Raw genomic sequence first — 18,282 nt, forward strand, 5'->3', positions numbered from 1 at the left:
TTCATTAGATAGGGCAAGGAGGGAGCCGGGCCTTTCCAGACAGACAGACTTTAGAGACCTCCCGAGTTGTGGGGGACAGCGCCACCTCGTCTTTGGGGCTTCTCTTCACTGGGTTGGGCTCAGAATGTGCGAGAACCCTTCCCGTTAGCCTCTCCAACTAGTTTAGCCTTGCCACCCATCGCCACCCTTACCCCATACCCCCAAATACACACAGGCTTCTTGCTTTCAATGTACTGATCAGACAAAACTGATCTTTCTCCCTTTCTCCCCTCTACTCCTCATGACATAATAAATAGTCCATATTTCCACTAACAACGCATCCGTCACCCCCCAAAAAAAACAAATCTAAGGGTTCCTACACCTCCCCCTAATCCTTATCAGCACCATACACAAACACTGCCTTGAAGTCTGTGGGACATGGACGAGCTAGAATAAGCTGAAGGGCTTTTCTAAATTTTAGCTCCCAGAAAAATCTCCTTTAAAACGGCCAGAACCAAAGCCAGAGAGAGAGAGAGAGCTAGAAGCAGAGGGAGGCGAGCTTGAGAAGCCAGAGACGTAGAGGCAGAGACGCAGAGACCGAGAGAGTAATTGATTCCCCCAAATTAGGTTTCTGCTTTCTAAAGACCCTCATTGTTCCTGTTCTCAATGTGCACAGAGGTATTGAAGATTTTCTTTTTGTTCCCCCAGGCAATGAATGAGCTGATCCATTAATCCATTTGGCTTTTATAAATCAGGAAACTAATATTAGCTCTGTTCATACAGGCTTTATTTAATTGGGAGGGGGAGAGGGGCCCACCAGTTACCCCTTCTCTGTCCTCAATCCCCTCTAATAAAGAAGAAAGAAGAAGAAATGTTTTGTAGTGCATGGAAAGGACTAGGAGGAAAATGAATATAGGGAAAAAGGTGAAGGGTCCAAACAGAAGTTGTGATTGGTGACAACTTGGAGTTACTTATTTACTAACTTTATGTTGTGGTCAGCTGCTAAGGTGTCCCAGCAGCTGGGGCTGTTTGGCAACTCTTCATCTTCACTTCTAGAATGTTATAGCTGAACGGGACTTAAGAGATCATTTAACCCAAATGTTCTTGAAATGGTGTCTAAGTTAGATTTCTGGGAGTCCATGAACTAAGATGGGGGACAAATTATATCTTTATTTTCATTAACATCCAACTGAAATTTGACTATTCCTTCGATTATTTAAAAAAAGAAGCATTTTTTTGGGGGGGCTATAGGCTTCCCCAGACTGAGAAAGGGGTCCATGACACAAAAGGGTTAAGAACCCCTGGTTTAATATAATCCCCACCTCATTTAAGAGGAGGCAACCTGAAGCTCAGGGGTCACACAGAAAGTTTAGTGGGAGAGCTGGAGCCAGAACCCCGATCTCCAGTGAAATTTCTTGTTCATCAGACTTCCAAGATCATAAGATTTTGGAGGGCAAGATATTTTGTTTCTTCTTTTTCCTGGAACTATCCACTGCCTCACAATCAAGTGGTGACATATCAGACTAAGCCATTGAAAACCCCCTCCCCAAGTCAAATGTCCAGGAGCTTGAGCCTGACTGGCCGAAGTAAAGCTACTTTACTTGTTCATTCATACCAGAGATGAGTGTTTGTCTAGCCTCTACTATGAGCAAGATGGCTATGATCTTGGCATGATGGAGGGGGAAGAGGGAGTATAGAGATAATAAGACATATTACTTGTCTTCTGGGGAAGGCTTACAAAGCTTACAAACAATATTTGTTTAGAGGATCAGATCCAGAATCTTTAGAGGTCATCTAAGTCGAATAAGACAGAGACCCAAAAAGATTGAGTGACCTGTCCAAGGTGGCTAGGTAGTAATTGTCTTATGGACCCAGGATTTGAACTCTTTCTGCTGCGACATCATGAAATGATCCTTCTGTAATGTAAAGGAGGGAAAATGGGAGGGGAAAAGGAAGGTATGTCAGAAGAATTTGTCCTACTTAAGTCAAGCTTCAGAAGGTCTTTGGCAGGCACAGAGCCTAGAAAGCAGCAAAGAATGGACTGTTCTAAAAGCAAAGACTCACTGTCTGGCCCATGCAACTTAACCCAGGGAAGAGCAAGATGATGTGCGGGAAAGATCACTAGAAACGAGTGCACTGGAATCAAGAAATCTGGGTTGGAAACTCAGCTCTGGTATTGCTTCTTCCAACTTTGGGCCTGTTTCTTCCACTGTAGAATGGAATTGGAAAGATAATCTTTAAAGGCAATAAGACTGCAGAATCTGAGTCAGAAGGGAATTCATAAGCCTTCTAGTCTAACCCAGAATTGAACAAGAACCCCACTCTGCATCACCCCCCAAAAGTAGTCATCCAATCTTGGCTTGAAAACCTCCAATATGGATTTTACTACTTCCCCAAGCAGCCCATTCCATGTTGGGAATAGCTGTATTTGCTAGCAAGCTTTACTTTTACCTGATTGAAATTTTCAGGAAATTTCAACTATCCAGAACACTCTGGGAGATTAGTTTTCTTTGATAACTGAAGATTGTTTCTCTCCCCTCTCTCCACATCCTCTGAAGCACCAAATCGTCCACCTTTGTGGATGGTATTGAAGACTTCCTCTGTCAATAGGGCAGACTGAAAATAATTTAACCTCTTGATGGCCCAGGGTCAACTGCTATGAGCATCCATCCATGCCTATCAACCAATCAACCAGTCAATCACCAGGCATTTATTAATGTGCCTAGGCTAGCCATGTCTCATTCCTCATTGCAGACTGCAATCCAGACTTCCTCTACCATGCCATCACTCTTCTTCCTGAAGCCTCCTTCCAGCCCTGGAATTCATACACTGGAAGTACCCTCCCACCCTATGGGTCCTCCCAGAACCTGTATTTCAGGAGGGCATTCAGGCCAGCCAGGTCTCATTCTTGTCAAGGCTGCATGTGGACTCTACTGTGCCCCTGAACTGGCTACTTTTGTTCTCTCCCCCACCCCACCCTCCTATCAATTTCCTTTCAGTGCTGTCTTTCTCCTTGAATGTAAACTCCATGATGGCAAGGCCTTTCTTCCTGTTTTATTGTATTCCCAGTATTTAGCACAGTGCTTGATAAGTGCTTGTTAATTGACAATGAGCAAGGCATCCATTAACTCCTAGGTGCTGTCCTAGGTCCTGGGAAACTGGAAATACAAATATAGGAGCTTTTTATGCTGGGTTGTGATACAGTGATGTGTTGGAGTGCTGTTGAGGTGTATAAAGCCATCTTCCTATTTGTTAAATGACTCCATACTTTTTGTGTTCTTATGCCTGCATTTTGTTTTCTCCCAGGTGCTGTTAGCTTTCACTTCTCTTTGCTATTGGTGATCCTGTCTCTCAACTCTTCTAATCTCCTGTGAGCTAAAATCCCTATAACCCAGCTTGTTAGAACCATGTACAAAGGAAGAATCAATGGTCTCAAAGTGAGGGTTCAAGTGAGCTTTACTTGATTAAAAACAGTGTCCTGCCCAGACTCTGAGATCCATTAAGTCTGTCCAGAAGCCTTAGCTTCCTTTCTATCAATTGGGCTCACATATGAGTTGCTGCGGTTGTTGCTTGTCCTTTGAAGGGGACCATGACATCAAAGAGGTGATGCCATGACATGCAAATGAATTGGATTGAAGTGAGGGAGGGCTGTGCAAAGTCACCAGCCTCACTTTCTCTTCCAGAGCCATCTGGCTCCAATGGAAGGGTATAGATTAGGGTGACTGGAGACGGCCCTCAGTAGGTGAGTTTAACATCTGCTGGAACCTCCAAGTCTGAAGGCTTTCTGTCAACATTCCATCTTGAATTCCCAGAATCATGGCATCTTGGTTCTGGGGACCCAAGATATTTTTGCTTATGCTGAGTGTCACATATAGTCACGCTGAGTGTGTAGAAGCAAAGGAGAGTTCTAGTATAAAGAGTGATTTTTCTTTTGGGGAAGGGTTTGAATTAGTAGTAGAGCATTGGCCAGAGAGTCAGGAGCCCTGGTGTTAATTCCATCTCTGCCATTAACTTGCTCTGTGACCTTGGGCAAGTTATTTCCCTTCTCTGGGCCTTCATTTCTTCATTGCTCAAAAAATCTAGATGACCGAAGAAGATTTCCCAAACTGTGACCCTAGAGAAATCACTCTCTCTTTCTGGGGATTCAGTTAATGTATCTGTAAAATGGTGGTGATGATTCTTATACTGCTTTTCTCAAGGGTGGATAGCTCTTATTAAACGCAATAAGCAAAGGTGCCTTTTGAGCGTATCCTTTAAACACACACACACACACACACACCCCAATAGCTCAGATTTCTGTTCACAAAGCAACTTTCCTCACAATAAATTTGTGGAGGAGTTGATGTATTGATTATGAATCATCCAATCAATCAACAAACATCTATTAAGTGCCTACTAGTGATAGACACTCTGCTAGACACTGGGGGTACAAATGCAAAGAATGTGACAATCCCTACTCCCAACTACTGTGATTCCCATTTTATAAATAAGGATGCTGGGAGGAAGTGTCTTGCCCAGAATGTGCCTGTCTGTCATTCTCTTTCCCCTCTCCATCTCTGTCCGTTTCTCCCCACTTTGTCCACTCACTGACTCTCTCATTTGTTTCTCATCTCCTTTGTCCTATTTCCTCTTCCTTCTCCCTGTACCCCCAAACTCTCCTATTCCCAACTTTTCTCATGTTTCTTTCTATTTCTCTCTCTTCCTTTTTTCATCTCTCTCTTTCTCATCCAAGGGGCCTCACAGATGCCAGTCACATGACTCCCTGAATTAGCAGGGAAAGAGATGGAGGAACAGCGTTTTGTCTATCTTTGATTGGACCCTCTCTTCTATATACTCCTAGGCCTTTTCTCAGTCTGTGATTGTTCTGATCTTTCTCCAACAGGATGGGCAGGTGACTTGTGTAGCCTGAAGGGGCACTCCTTACCCTAAAACCTGAGCCCCTCCTCCAGTCCTATCTTTCTTATGTGATTGGGGCAAAAGCTTCTCAGGAGATCCCCTCCCCTCATCTCACGTGACATTCAGGTGAAGAGCTCAAATGTGCAATTTAAAGTGATCCCTTGGGGGCGCTTCTTATCTTAACAGGGTATAGGGAAACCCTTTTCCAACCTTAAACCTAAGAGTAGTAAAGCTCCTGTTTAAGGATTCTTGTGGTAAGGGCTTGGGCAACAATCTATCATTTCCATCCTTCCCCAATTCCAGGAATCCTTCCAGACTGAGGATCCCGGCCTCATCCCACTTTCTCAGAATACTTTGACTCACTTTGTTCCCCTTTATTGGGGCCAACTCTGAATACCTTCCCATTGGTATCCCTATACTCTATGACTCTCTGAGGCTGCAAGTAATAAAATGACCCATCTCTTTGTGTTAGTGGAAATTGCATGTTATTAGTAGCCATGAAAGTTACTTGTGAGGTTATAAGATCATAAAAATCAAAACCATAGGTTTTGATTGGATACTTTCAAGGATCCATTCCTACCCAGTAAGTATAGGTAGGAAATACCATGGAATGAATACTCTGCAAAGGTGAGGAATACCTTGGGGAAATTTTGTCCCGACTTATGAAGTCCAACTATAGGAGGCCACCTGTTGGGGTCTGACCAACTGTAATTCTGCTGAGACAGAGAGTGTGGGCATTAGAATTCGAAGCTGCCTCATACCGAATGCGCTGACTCGATTCATGGATATATGAGGGAAACCTATGTTCTCCCCTCTTCTATGAGTTCCTTTTCTCTCTGGGGCTTGGTCAGATACCCATAGAGTGTAACCTCAAATAAAAAGTACTTTGCAAACCTTAAAGCCCTCTAAAAATGTCAGCCATCCTCACCATTACCATTCTATCTCTGTGTTCCTTTGGGAGAGAGGACTCTGGGATTTTCACTGAAAGGATCTGTCTGGGGCTGTGGGCATGATAGAGCAGAGGCAGGGGCAGTACTGTCACCAGAGAAACTACCAGAGATAAAAGCATTGCCTGACAGTTTCAGCCGCTTCCCAGAAGCACTGCTGTTACCAAGGTATTTCCTTTCCCTGGGGGTGATAACTATAGGAAAGTAACCTGGCCCCTACAGCTGTTATAATGAGACTAAGGCAGTATCAGTCTCTCTAGCTCTTCCAATAGGTAACAGGTGGGAGGTACAATAGAGGACTTGAACCTCCACACTGGAAAGGACAAGAAATCACTTTTAGGTGTTGGGAACAGTCTTAATTGGAGGGCTCTTTCCAGGGATCATGCCAGCTGCCCCTTGATGCATGTCTGCACGCTAGACGGAGGAAAAGACATTGGGAGAAGGGCCTGGATATTGCCCGTAATCAAAGGCAAGATGTTCACCCCGCCACTCTCTTGGCTTCATTTGTCTAGGAAGCTGGTCCGGGGTGTGGTTTTTGGAGACATAGCAAGCCAGGCCTTTTCAGGAGCATTTATTCATTCATTCATTGTCAATCCCCAGAGATTTTTAAAAGCATCTACTGTGTGCTAGAACCAAGGGACACACCTTGATTCAATTCAACAAGCATTTATCGAGTACCTACTATGTGCAAGGCAGTGTGCAAGATAATAGGCAAACAGATACAAAATGAAAAATTATCATTGCCCTCAAGGAATTTACATTCTCTTGTGGAAACATAGCATATGTGCAACTAAATCAGCACAAGGTAATTTGAGGAGGGAAAGAAGAGTAACAACCAGAAGGATCAGGAGAGGCTGCCTGTAGTAGGTCTCATCATAACTGAGCCTTGAAGGAAGCTAAAGTTTCTTTTTTTTTCTCTAAAAACCTTGGAGTTTTTATTTTTATGGAATAGGGGTTGGGGTCATCACCCCATATTAGCTTAGGTGACAGTTTAGTATATGCACCAGCCAACAACCCAACCCAACTCACATCCTGCAGCCTGTTACCTGATTCTTTACTATGTTTTTTCTCTTTCCCAATTCTTGAGTAGTCAAAGGGGTATGTTCTGACGTTTCCTTGCAAGTGATTAAAATAAAAGCAACTTCATTTAATTAGTAAATTAGCTCTGAGCCCCCATACTAGTTTATTAAATAATATTTATTAAGTAAATCTCACAAACCTCTTTTTCATGAGGTTTCACGAAACTCTCTATCTCTATCAGGCCCCATAACCTTCTAGCTTGAATAAACATCTAAGTGACTAAATAAACGTGGTTGTATAATTTACTAACAGGAAGCTAAAGGTTTTAAGAGGCTGAGTTCAAGATGAAATGTATTCTAGGTATAGGTGGTTGTCGTTGTTGTTTGCTCTTCATTCTTGAAGAGGATCAATGATGTTTTGACTTGCAAGTGAATTGGATTTCAGTGAGGCAGGGCTGTGCAAAGTCATCAGCCTCACTTTCTCCTCCAGAGTCATTTGGAGTCCAGTAGCAAGACATTGGTCAGGACTGATGATGGCCCCTGATACAGTGGAAGACCTTGGCCTTTTTAAGCTAAGGCCCTTCCAAGGTCTCATTTTGTCTCAGGTAACACCTATTCAGTGATTAAAGGCTAGGTAAGAATTGAGGGGAAAGATGCTTTCTCAAAAGAATCCTGGGCATAGGAACAGCTTATACAAAGGTAAGAAGACAATAGATGGAATGCTTGGTTTAAAATGCGGCAAATAGGTCAGCTTGGCTGCAATCAATAACAAAATCAACAATTATTGAATGAATGAATAAAGCATTTATTAAGCACTTACTATGTACAAAACACTGTGTTAAGTGCTTGGATATAAATAGAAAAGTAAAACAATTTCTGCTTTCAAGGAGCTCACCTTCTAATGGGGGAGACAATACATATAGTAGGTTTTAGAGGCAAGTCAGATGGAAAGTTACTATGGTCCTTAGGGTTTAGCATCGAAGCAGATGGCAATACCTTCTCTTTCATATCATTTCCGCTGATAAAATCGTATCAGTTTCTGATGTAGAACTGTTTGATGGTGCTAAGGACTTTGGTAGAGAAATGCAAAATGAGTTTGGAAATGCAGACTGAGGTCAAGTTGGGAAGGGCCTTAAATGCCAGACTAAGGAGTTCGTAGGGCAAAAGGGAAGCATCCAAGATTCTTGAGTAAGAGAGTGAGACAGTAAATGAGCTCCCAACACCATTCTCAGGAGTTTATAATTCAGTGAGGGTGTTATAAGATTTTATTTATAAAGTTTCCTCATCTATCAAAGATCGGTAACACTGCTTATCTCACAGGGCTAATGTGAGAATAGAATGAGATGGTAGATGTGATAACAATAGCTCCAAGGTTTGCATGGTGCTTTGCACATATTATCTCACTTGAGCCTCACAACAACAGATAAAACTGAAACTGTGAGAGTTTAAGTGACTTGTCCAAGGTCACACAACTTGTAAGTGTTGGTGGAAAAAGTTGAGCTCCAGTCTTCTTGACTCTAAATCCAATAATCTATCCATTGTGTCACCCAACAGCTTAAAGTATAAAACGCTTGGCAAATGTATCGTGCTATAGGTGAGCTATACTTTAACAATAAAGAAGATACAAATTAGAATAGGATAAGGACCTAAGATCAAATGAAATGATGTTTGTAAAGTGCTTAGCACAGTGCCTGGCACATAGTAGGTGTCTAATAAATGGGTATTCTCTTCTGCCACCAATGATGGCTTCCCTCAGGGTCTCAGCATGACATGGAGGTGGCCCTGGATTCTCAAAGGCTTTGCTAGAGGAGTACAAGCTATGGTGGGTCCTACCAAGTTGGAGTAGCTTTGAGTACAGGACAGATGAGGAACTGTGGCCCTATTAACTGTATTATGATGGGCATGACACTTCAATTCTTAGAGCCTCAGCTTACCCATCTGTAAAATTGGGAGACTGATACTTGGCTTGCCTACCCTCATGGAGTTGTTTAAAGGAAGGCCCTTTGCAAATACGTGCTATAGAAACATAAGTTATCATCATCATCATCTTCTTCTTCTTCATCTTCATCTTCATTTGGAAAATGAGGCAAATAGGCCAGTTTGTCTGCAATCAATAACAAAACCAATAATTATTGAATGAATGAATAAAGCATTTATTAAACACTTACTATGTACAAAACACCATGCTAAGTGTTGGAGAGTCTTTTCATCTATCACTAGTCTTGTCCACCAAGCAACAGATTTATTTTTGGCCACAGAAATTAATAAAGAACCATCTACTAGGGTCACCCTCTTCAGGAGTAAATCAAATAATATCATAGATCCTTGAAGTGATGACATCACATAAAGTAAATAAACACAGCAAAAGAAGAGGTTCAGAGCTGAGGTCCAAGATGGGTGGAATTAGCAGGTATCTCTGGAGCCTGGGCTCATCCAATATGGCATCATGGAAAGGAGATTGGATTTGGAATCAGGGGACCTGGGTTGGAATCTAAGCTTTGCCATTTATTTTCTATGTGGCTGTGAGTAAGCTATTTAACCTCATTGGACCTTGTTTTCCTCATCTGTAAAATAAGTGAATTGGATTAAAGAACCTCTAAGATCCCTTCTAGCTCTAAAGCCTTGACCCTCTGGTCCCTTTCCATGTGACTTTCTGTTCACCTTTCATCCCTCCCTTTTCAACCAAGAGCTGCTTCTTTCCCCCACATTTCCAACTTGGGAGATTCCAACACTGCTCTCACTACTAAGGATGTATCTACTAAGATAAGGAGGGAGGAGCTGGGATCCATGTTGGAGAAAGGGGCAGCCAGGGCACATCACTTCACCTCTGTCTGCCTCAGTTTTCTCATCTGTAAAATGGCCTAGTGTCCAAGACTGGTGTAGATAATGAGCTTCCTTAGTATTAGTAAGGTTAGGTTTCAGATGAGGAGGAGAAAAAGGAGGAGAAAGAGGAGGAGGTCTATAGACCACAGGTTAAGAAGCCCTGATCTAGGACAAATGACTTTAATTTCTCAATCTGTAAAATGAAGGTGTTAGACCGGATGATTTGGAGCCCCTTACATTCCATCAGGCTTCAGTGTGATGCATTTTCTAGATTTGTTTGGAGGAGTTTGGGATGGGGCTCCTTGCTGCATGGCATCCTGCTATTCTGCCATCTTGGCTCTGCTCTCTGATTCTGTAGAATATTTTATCCTATGTCTACACACACAAAGAATTAACTTTCTGGATAATTTGAGCCCAGAACTACTTTGCTTTAAAAATCTTCAAGTATTTTAAACAGAAGTATTTGGATGTTCAGGGAGTCCATCTCCAATCCAAGCTCATCAAGTGAGCTTTTTACTGGGTCACTAGATGCTCATGTGAATGATCTTGGGCAATTCTTACCCCTCCCCTCCCCCAGTTTCTTATCCATAAAAATGAGGGCAGGGTGTGTGCTTGTGTGCTCAGTGATCATTAAAATCCCCTTTAACCACAATTTGTCTATAACTCCTAGCTCTAAGATGACATCTCTGAAGCTGCAGATGATGAAACGGTGGCTTAGACCAAAGAGGTGATTCACCCAAGGTCATGGAGAGAGTGAATGGCAGAGGCCAAGTCTTTTGGCTTCCAAACCTATAGCAACAAGCAGCCTTTCAACAGGATGGGGGTAGGGAGGAGGCAGAGAGAAGAGGAGGAGGAGGAGGAGGAGAAGGAGGATGGCATTAAAAACATTTTGCTTAGTCCCAGAGGAAAAAAACTAGGAGCAATGGGTGAAAGTTATGTTGAGGCAGATTCTGGCTCGATCTAAGTAAGTTTTCTGACAGTCAGAGCCATCTCAAAGTGTCACAGGCTACCCTAGAGGAGGCAGTGAGCTCTCCATCACTGGAAAGCTTCAAGAGGAAGCTGGATGCAACCACTGATCAGGGGCAGTGCTGAAGTCCTGAGATTCTGGGATCCCATACCTTCTGCCTCCTACTCCTTCAGGCCTAGCTGCTGCCTTTTCTTTTCTGCCCAGAGGTTCAAGCACAGAGCTCTAACTCACTCATGCCGCTGCCGGATGCCTTAAATGGAGATTTACGCCATAACACCCTTGCAAATTGTCTGTAATGCCTTACCTTGCCAGTATATCACATTTGCATAAATCTACTGCAAGTATTTATAGATCAATAGATATAAATGTACCTTGAAAGTGAATATCAAAAGTGTATTACTCACTGCACTTCCACCCCTCCCCTAATTAATTCCCATCATCATATCTGGGCTTACTAAATTAAACAGGAGATGGGTAAAATACAGCCCCCTGTCAACAGCAGGCTCTGAAATACTGTGGGGGAGAGCCTCGGGGCTGCCAGGAAGGCCAGAGAACCCAGGGCTCCCTCTTGAAATGTGGTCCAGCATCAGGAGATGAGAAATGGTAATGTATATATTAGTCCTTAAACTTATTCCCTGGAATAACTCTTCCCCCTTCTTCTTCTACTACCCCCCCCATCTCATGTTGAATCATTCATCTAGGAGGCTTAGACCAAATGAAACTCCCAGGGGCAGCTATGGCTAGGAGGACCCAGCCCCCCCCCCCCTTAATTGGTCCCATATGAAACCAGGCCTAATTCCTAATTTCCTACAGATGTTCATTCACAGAGGCCACTTACTTCTCCTGTTCATTCTCTACCTCCCCCTCCCTCCTCCTCATCCCACTCTCCAATCTAATTAGAAAGCCAGATCTTTCCCCTCTAACTCCCTCCTTCCATTCCATAAGGCAGTTCTAATCAGGACTTTCAGAGATGGTCCCCAAGGTCAGCTTCGAGGTTGGAGGAAATCTCAAAGGTCAGACCCTGGTTATAGGTTTTCTGTGCCTGGGGGCATGGATTTGGGAGGGAATAGCCCACACCTCTATGAGGAGCAGTGATGCAAAGTTTGAAGGCACATGGCAGTGTTACATGGAGGGGTTCCATTTTCCTGCTCCATTAAGTGACATCTTAAGTGTTCAGGAGAAAGGCTGAATCTTTCCTTCCTTCCCTTCTTTCCTTCTTCCTTCTCTCCCTCTCTCCCTTCCTTCCTTTTTTCTTCCCTCCCTCCCTCTCTTCCTCCCTTCCTTCCTCTTATCCTTCCTTTCTTTTTTTCTTCCCTCCTTCTCTCTCTTCCTTCCTCCCTTCCTTCCTCTGATCCTTCCTTCCTTCTTGTTCTTTCCATTAAATTCAGGTAGTCAATCACCCAATCAGTTTTCCTGGCTTAGCTTACTTCACTGTGTATCAGTTCATATAAGTTTTCTCTGTATTTCTCAAATCCATCTTTTGTTACAGCAATATTCCATTTCTTTAATGTACCATAATTCTTTTAGCCATTCCCTCACTGATGGGCCTTTGTTTTCAGGTTGTGGTTTTTGGGGTTTTTTTCCTACTACAAAAAGTGCTGCTATAAATATTTTAGTGTCTTTAGGGCCTTTCTTTTTATTGACCTCCATGAGATATATGCCTAGCAGTAGGATCTCTAGGTCAAAGGGTATGGACATTTTAGCGACTTTCTCAGCAAATTTCTTTCTAGAATGGTTGGACTATTGCCCTTCTGATAATAATAATAGCTAAAATTAAAATGCTAAAATTTTAAAAGCTGGTGATAAAACAACTCTACCAGCAGTGCATTTGTGTGCCCTTCCAGCATTGATTACTACTATCTTTTATCTTTATTTTTTTAATACCAGTGATCATCTAGTGGTATTGTATGGATGTGAGGCTTGCAGCATCTCAGCTGAGGAACAGCCAAAGGGTGTTGGAGAAGTGCGTGGTGGGGTCAAGCTGGCTGCAACTCTGTTGTTTGGTCATTTTCAGCCATGTGTGACTCTTCCTGATCCTATCTGGGGTCTTCTTGGCAAAGATATTGGAGTGGTTTGCCATTTCCTTCTCCAGCTCATTTTACAGATTAGAAAACTGAGGCAAACAGGGTGAAGTGACTGGCCAGGGTCACACAGCTAGTAAGTGTCTGAGGTCAAATTTGAACTCAGGAAGATGTCTTTCTGACTCCAGGTCCAGAGCTGTATCCATTACACCACCTAGCTGCCTTTGCAATTCATTATAAACATGGAATTATGAGGGAGAAGTGGTGTGGAGGATGTCATCATGGAAAATTTAAGGTAAAAAAATGAGGATGGGTTGGTAATGTGGCAAGAGCAGAAGATGGCCAACAGACAGCTGGTGTGTTCCTTTGGTATCCTCAAAGTGTCAAGAGAAGTAGAGGAAGGCCCCCAGCACATTTGTTGCTCACGCCCCCCGGTATGAATTTATGGGAGGATATGGTAAGAGTCACACAGGATGGACAGGCATGGATGACCTATGAACTTCCTTGCTGAAGACAGCGTCCACAGAACACAGATCTACCACAGTGTTAGTGAATTGGAATGTTTGTGTCCAGTCTGTCTGCTAAACTCTTAGTGGGTCCAGGCCCATGACTGATCTAAAATGTTTATTTCTTCCAATACCTAACCCAGCCTCTACTATCCATAGTACGTACTTAGTTAATATTTTTAGAGATAAGTGAATGAAAGTATTAATAAGTTAATTAATGGTTAGATAGCTGTTTGTCAGTTTTGCCTTATGTTGAGTTGAAATTTGTATCCTTTGTACTTACCTGTCATTGATCCTCATTCTCTCATCCAGGACCAACCAAACTTAAGAAACTGAACAAACACTTATGAAGTGCCTACTATGTGTAAGGCACTATGCTAGGCACTGGGGGAAGTTCAAAGATAAAAATAACTCTTTCAAAAGGTTTATAATCTGATGGGGGCAGTGTACAGTATTCACAAGTATAATCCGTCTAGGTGACAACCAAATCTTGCCTGATAGAAGCACCTCGAGTTGCTTCACATGATTCGTTTATGGCATTCTCCCCAGTTCCCTCACCTGCTGTCCTCTGGATGAACTCCATCCATGTCCTTCTTGAAATACAATATCTGGGAAGCTTTAAAAGCTGGAGGATTTTATGAATCAAAGCCCCATAAAGATTTCAGAAGCTCTGGGGAGACTCTACCCACAAACAGGAGTTTCTGTTTGCCCTGGTGTTAGTCAGAAACATAGCTATTAGTGAGCTAGGATATATTCTCTCCAGAAGATCAAAGCTTGGCAAGTGTTGGCTTGGGGCTGGCTCCACCCTGCTGGAACAACCTTGAGACCAATATTCATTCATTCATCCATTCAAAAATATTTATTAAGTAGCCCCTACTGAGTGAAGTGCCCTGTCTTGGGGACTAAGGGAGATAGTGATTAGCCAAGACCCAGTTCCTGCCCTCATGAAGCTTACAGTTGTAGGGATCTAGGATATAGATCTCACAGGGTTCTCTAGTTTGCTGGGGTCCAGAGAGTAGCTGGAGAATCAGGAAGGAGGAATCCAATAGCCATCTTCATGGCCCCATATTTGGTAAGGAGGTTTCCATGAAGATTCTCAGCCTCCAAGACTAACCCCATTATAGGTTCTCTCTGACCTTTTGCCTGTCCCTTCTTCTGTCAACCTTCTCTCATCACCTTGCATCATCTGCCTGTCTACAATTTGCTTCCCTTTGCATGGGATCTGATGACTTCCTTGGTGCACTGGGTGGGGAACAAATGTAGTCATAGCCTAAGGAATCACAGACATCAGCAGAAATCCTTTAAGAGTCTTTAAAGATAATCTGATCCAATCCCCTTATTTTACAGACAGGGAAACTGAGGTCCAGAAAGTGAAGGGCAATTATTCAAAGTCACCCAGTGAGTTAACGCACAGCTGGGACTAGAAGCCCAGTCTGAAGACCTCCCAGTTCAGATCTCTTTTCCTCAATTTCCAGAATGGTTGGACCAGTTCACAGCTCTACCCAATGGTCCTCCCTCTTGTAACATGAGCCAGCTCTCTCATATTTCTGACCTTGGGGCAGCCATCCCAAGGTCACTATACTAATCTAGCACATTCATGCACCTAGTACATGCGTGTGTTGTCTTTACACGATCCTTCATAATAACTCACATTTATATGATTTTTTCTTTTATTAATTTATTTTGAATTATCAACAATCACTTCCATAAGCTTTTGAGTTTTAAATTTTTCTCCCCCTCCCTCCCCACTTCCCTCTCCTAGACAGCATGCAATCTGATATAGGCTCTACATATACATTCCTATTAAACATATTTTCACATTAGTGATGTTGTAAGTAAGAATTAGAACCAACAGGAGTAACCACCAGAAAGAGGGAACAAAACATAACAGAAGAAAAAAAAACAGCAAATAGTATGCTTCAATCTTCATTCAAACTCCGTAGTTCTTTCTTCTTTGTGGATAGCATTTTCTGTCTTGAGGTCTTTGGAGGATGTCTTAGATCCTTGTATTGCTGAGAAGGGTTAAGTTTATCAATATTTGTCATCACACAACGTGGCTGTTACTGTATGCAATGTTCTCCTGGTTCTGCTCACTTCACTCAGCATCAGACCATACAAGTCTTTCCAGGTTTTTCTGAAGTCAGCCTGTTCATCATTTCTTATAACACAATAGTATTCCATTACATTCATATACCACAACTTCTTCAGCCGTTCCATAATTGATGGGCATCCTCTCAATTTCCAATTCTTTGTCACCACAGAAAGAGCTGCTATAAGTATTTTTGTACATGGGGGTCCTTTTCCCATTTGTATGATTTCTCTGGGATATAGCCCTAGAAGTGCTATTGCTGGGTCAAAGGGTATGCACATTTTTGTAGCTCTTTGGGCATAGTTCCAAATTGCTCTCCAAAATGGTAGGATCATTTCACAACTCCACCAACAATACAATAGTGTTCCAATTTTCCCACATCTTCTCCAACATTTATTATTTTCCTATTTGGTCATGTTGGCCAGTCTGATAGGTGTGATGTGGTACCTCAGAGTTGTTTTGATTTGCATTTCTCTAATCAGTAGTAATATAGAGCATTTTTTCATATGACTATGGATGGCTTTAATTTCTTCTGTCTGAGAACTGTCTGTTCATATCCTTTGACCATTTATCAGTTGGGGAATAACTTATATTCTTATAAATTTGACTTAATTCTCTATATATTTTAGAAATGAGGCCCTTATCAGAGAGACTGGTTGCAAAATTTCTTTCACAATTTTGTACTTTCCTTCTAATCTTGGTTGCATTGACTTTGTGCAAAAACTTTTCAATTTAATGTAATCAAAGTTATCCATTTTGCTTTTCATAATGTTCTCTATCTCCTGTTTGGTCATGAATTCTTGTGTCCTCCATAAATCTGATAGGTAAACTATTCCTTGCTCTCCCAGTTTGCTTACAATATCAGCCTTTATATCTAAATCATGAACCCATTTTGACTTTATTTTGGCATATAGTGTAAGATTTTGATCTATGGCTAGTTTCTGCCATACTCTTTTCCAGTTTCCCAGCAGTTTTTGTCAAAGAGTGAGTTTTTATCCCAGAAGCTGTGGTCTTTGGGTTTATCAAATAATAGATTACTGTAGTCATTGACTACTGTGTCTTGCATACTTAAGCAATTCCACTGATCCACCACTCTATTTCTTAGCCAGTACCAAATAATTTTGATGATTGCTGCTTTATAATACATTTTAAGATCTGGAATGGCTAGGCCACCTTCCCCTGCCTTTCTTTTCATTAGTTCCCTTGATATTCTGGACCTTTTGTTCTTCCAAATGAATCTTGTTATTATTTTTTCTAACTCTATAAAATAATTTTTGGTAGTTTGATTGGTATGGCACTGAATAAGTAAATTAGCTTAGGTAGAATTGTCATTTTTATTATATTAGCTCAGCCTACCCATGAGCAACTGATGTTTTTCCAATTATTTAGATCTGACTTTATTTGTGTGAAAAGTGTTTCATAATTGTGTTCATATAGTTCTTGGGTTTGTTTCAGGAGGTAGACTCCTAAATATTTTATAATGTCTACAGTAAGTTTAAATGGAATTTCTCTATGTGATGTTTTAAAGTTTACAAAACACCTTTTTCATGACACTGTATGTGGGAAAATTTTGGGGTGAGGGGGACTTAATCTATGATTTCACTGGTATAGGGCACTCTCAGTGTGGAAGTTCCCTTCATCAATTCAGCTTGGCCACTCATTGGAAACCTCTGGTTTCAGGTTTGTTAGGGACACTAAGAGGTGCCATGCTGTTGAGTTTGATAAGGCAAGTATTTTCCCACTTGAGAGTGCTCACATAGCCATTAACTGTTAAAACTCAGAGGTGAACTCAGGTTTTCAAGTCTGTTGTGGGTTTTCTACTCCTACATCACCCTGCCTCCATGGTCACCTTGCTCCTAGACAGGGGTTACCTTTAAGGCAAAGCACAGACTGTCTGCTACATCCCTGTCTGTCCCACCCCATTCTATCTTCTGCCGTTTGGGGTCTCAAAGTTGCTTTCACTCTCCTTACCTTTGCTCTGTCTAGGCCCGCTCCAGGGAAAAGTGGACCCTATCTGTCTGGAGCCCAATAGCAGCCAATGGTTAGCAGATCTGATGATGGCTCAGTAGGGAGATGGTCTTCTTCCCATTAGGTCATTGGCTCTTCCAAGCTGGTCCTAGTCCCCTCTCTCGCCATCTCAGCCAGGTCTTCCTTGCCTCTGACTCTGTGAGGGCTGTTACTCGAAGTCGTCACCCTCAATTAGCCCCATTTGGAAGCACATACCACTAGCAGAGAGGATTTCTGTGGCCAACACAGCCAAGTTGAAGAGAGGTCCTACAGCTTGGTGGCAGCAGAATGGGGGTGGGAAGTCCATTCGAGGGACAGGGCTGGTAGAATGATTCTTATCACTGGAGGGAAGCCCAATTAACAGGAAGAGGAGGGTAGGATCAGAGCTGTAACTATAAATTTTTATGTCTATGGAAAGTAATAGTATGACACATTTAGGGAAAACGCAGTTGTGGGTGATCTCTGGGAGAGAATGTGTAGGGAAGATTCTCAGAACCCAAAAATCCTCTAAGGGAATTATAGATCTAGCTCAACCTCCTCATTTTATAGATGAAAATGCTAAGTCCCAGAAAAATCACTCCGAATATGCAGGGGCTGCTTTGGGTGGGCGAGGTCTATCCTGAGTGGGGTAGACCATTCTTGGTGGACAGGGAGAGTGTCCTGAGGAAGGATTTAATGAAAGAAGCCAGAGGTTGGGCAGAAGAGCTAGATCTGACTCCAGGAAACTAAAAGTCTGGAAACTTGAACCTTGTCCCACCGCCCGCCCATGCCCACACCCCCACACACCTACTCCCAGATCTCAGAAGGAGCCTAGGAAACTTCAGACCCTCCCCCACCCAGTGACACACACAAACCCTCCTCCCAACCCTGCCCTGCCTATTTACAGCAAGCTGGCCCACTTAGGTCTGGGTATGGGATACTGAGAGGAAGGATACATGAGGTGTATCCTCACCTGGGACGGTACCCCAAGAAGCCAAGCCAGGAAGGCTGCTACAAAGGGAGGAAGCAGGGTAGGACAGGATGAAGGA

At 42.6% G+C, this 18,282-nt stretch overlaps 1 long non-coding RNA gene across 1 annotated transcript in view; it reads left to right on the plus strand.

Moving 5' to 3' along the window:
- Window positions 1–18,282, plus strand: part of LOC110221132 (uncharacterized) — a 79,370-nt gene that overhangs the window by 2,520 nt on the left and 58,568 nt on the right. The window lies entirely within an intron of this gene.

The sequence above is a fragment of the Phascolarctos cinereus genome, unplaced genomic scaffold (genome assembly GCF_003287225.1).
Source record: "Phascolarctos cinereus isolate Bilbo 61053 unplaced genomic scaffold, phaCin_HiC Scaffold_9;HRSCAF=440, whole genome shotgun sequence".
NCBI classification, from domain to species: domain Eukaryota; kingdom Metazoa; phylum Chordata; class Mammalia; order Diprotodontia; family Phascolarctidae; genus Phascolarctos; species Phascolarctos cinereus.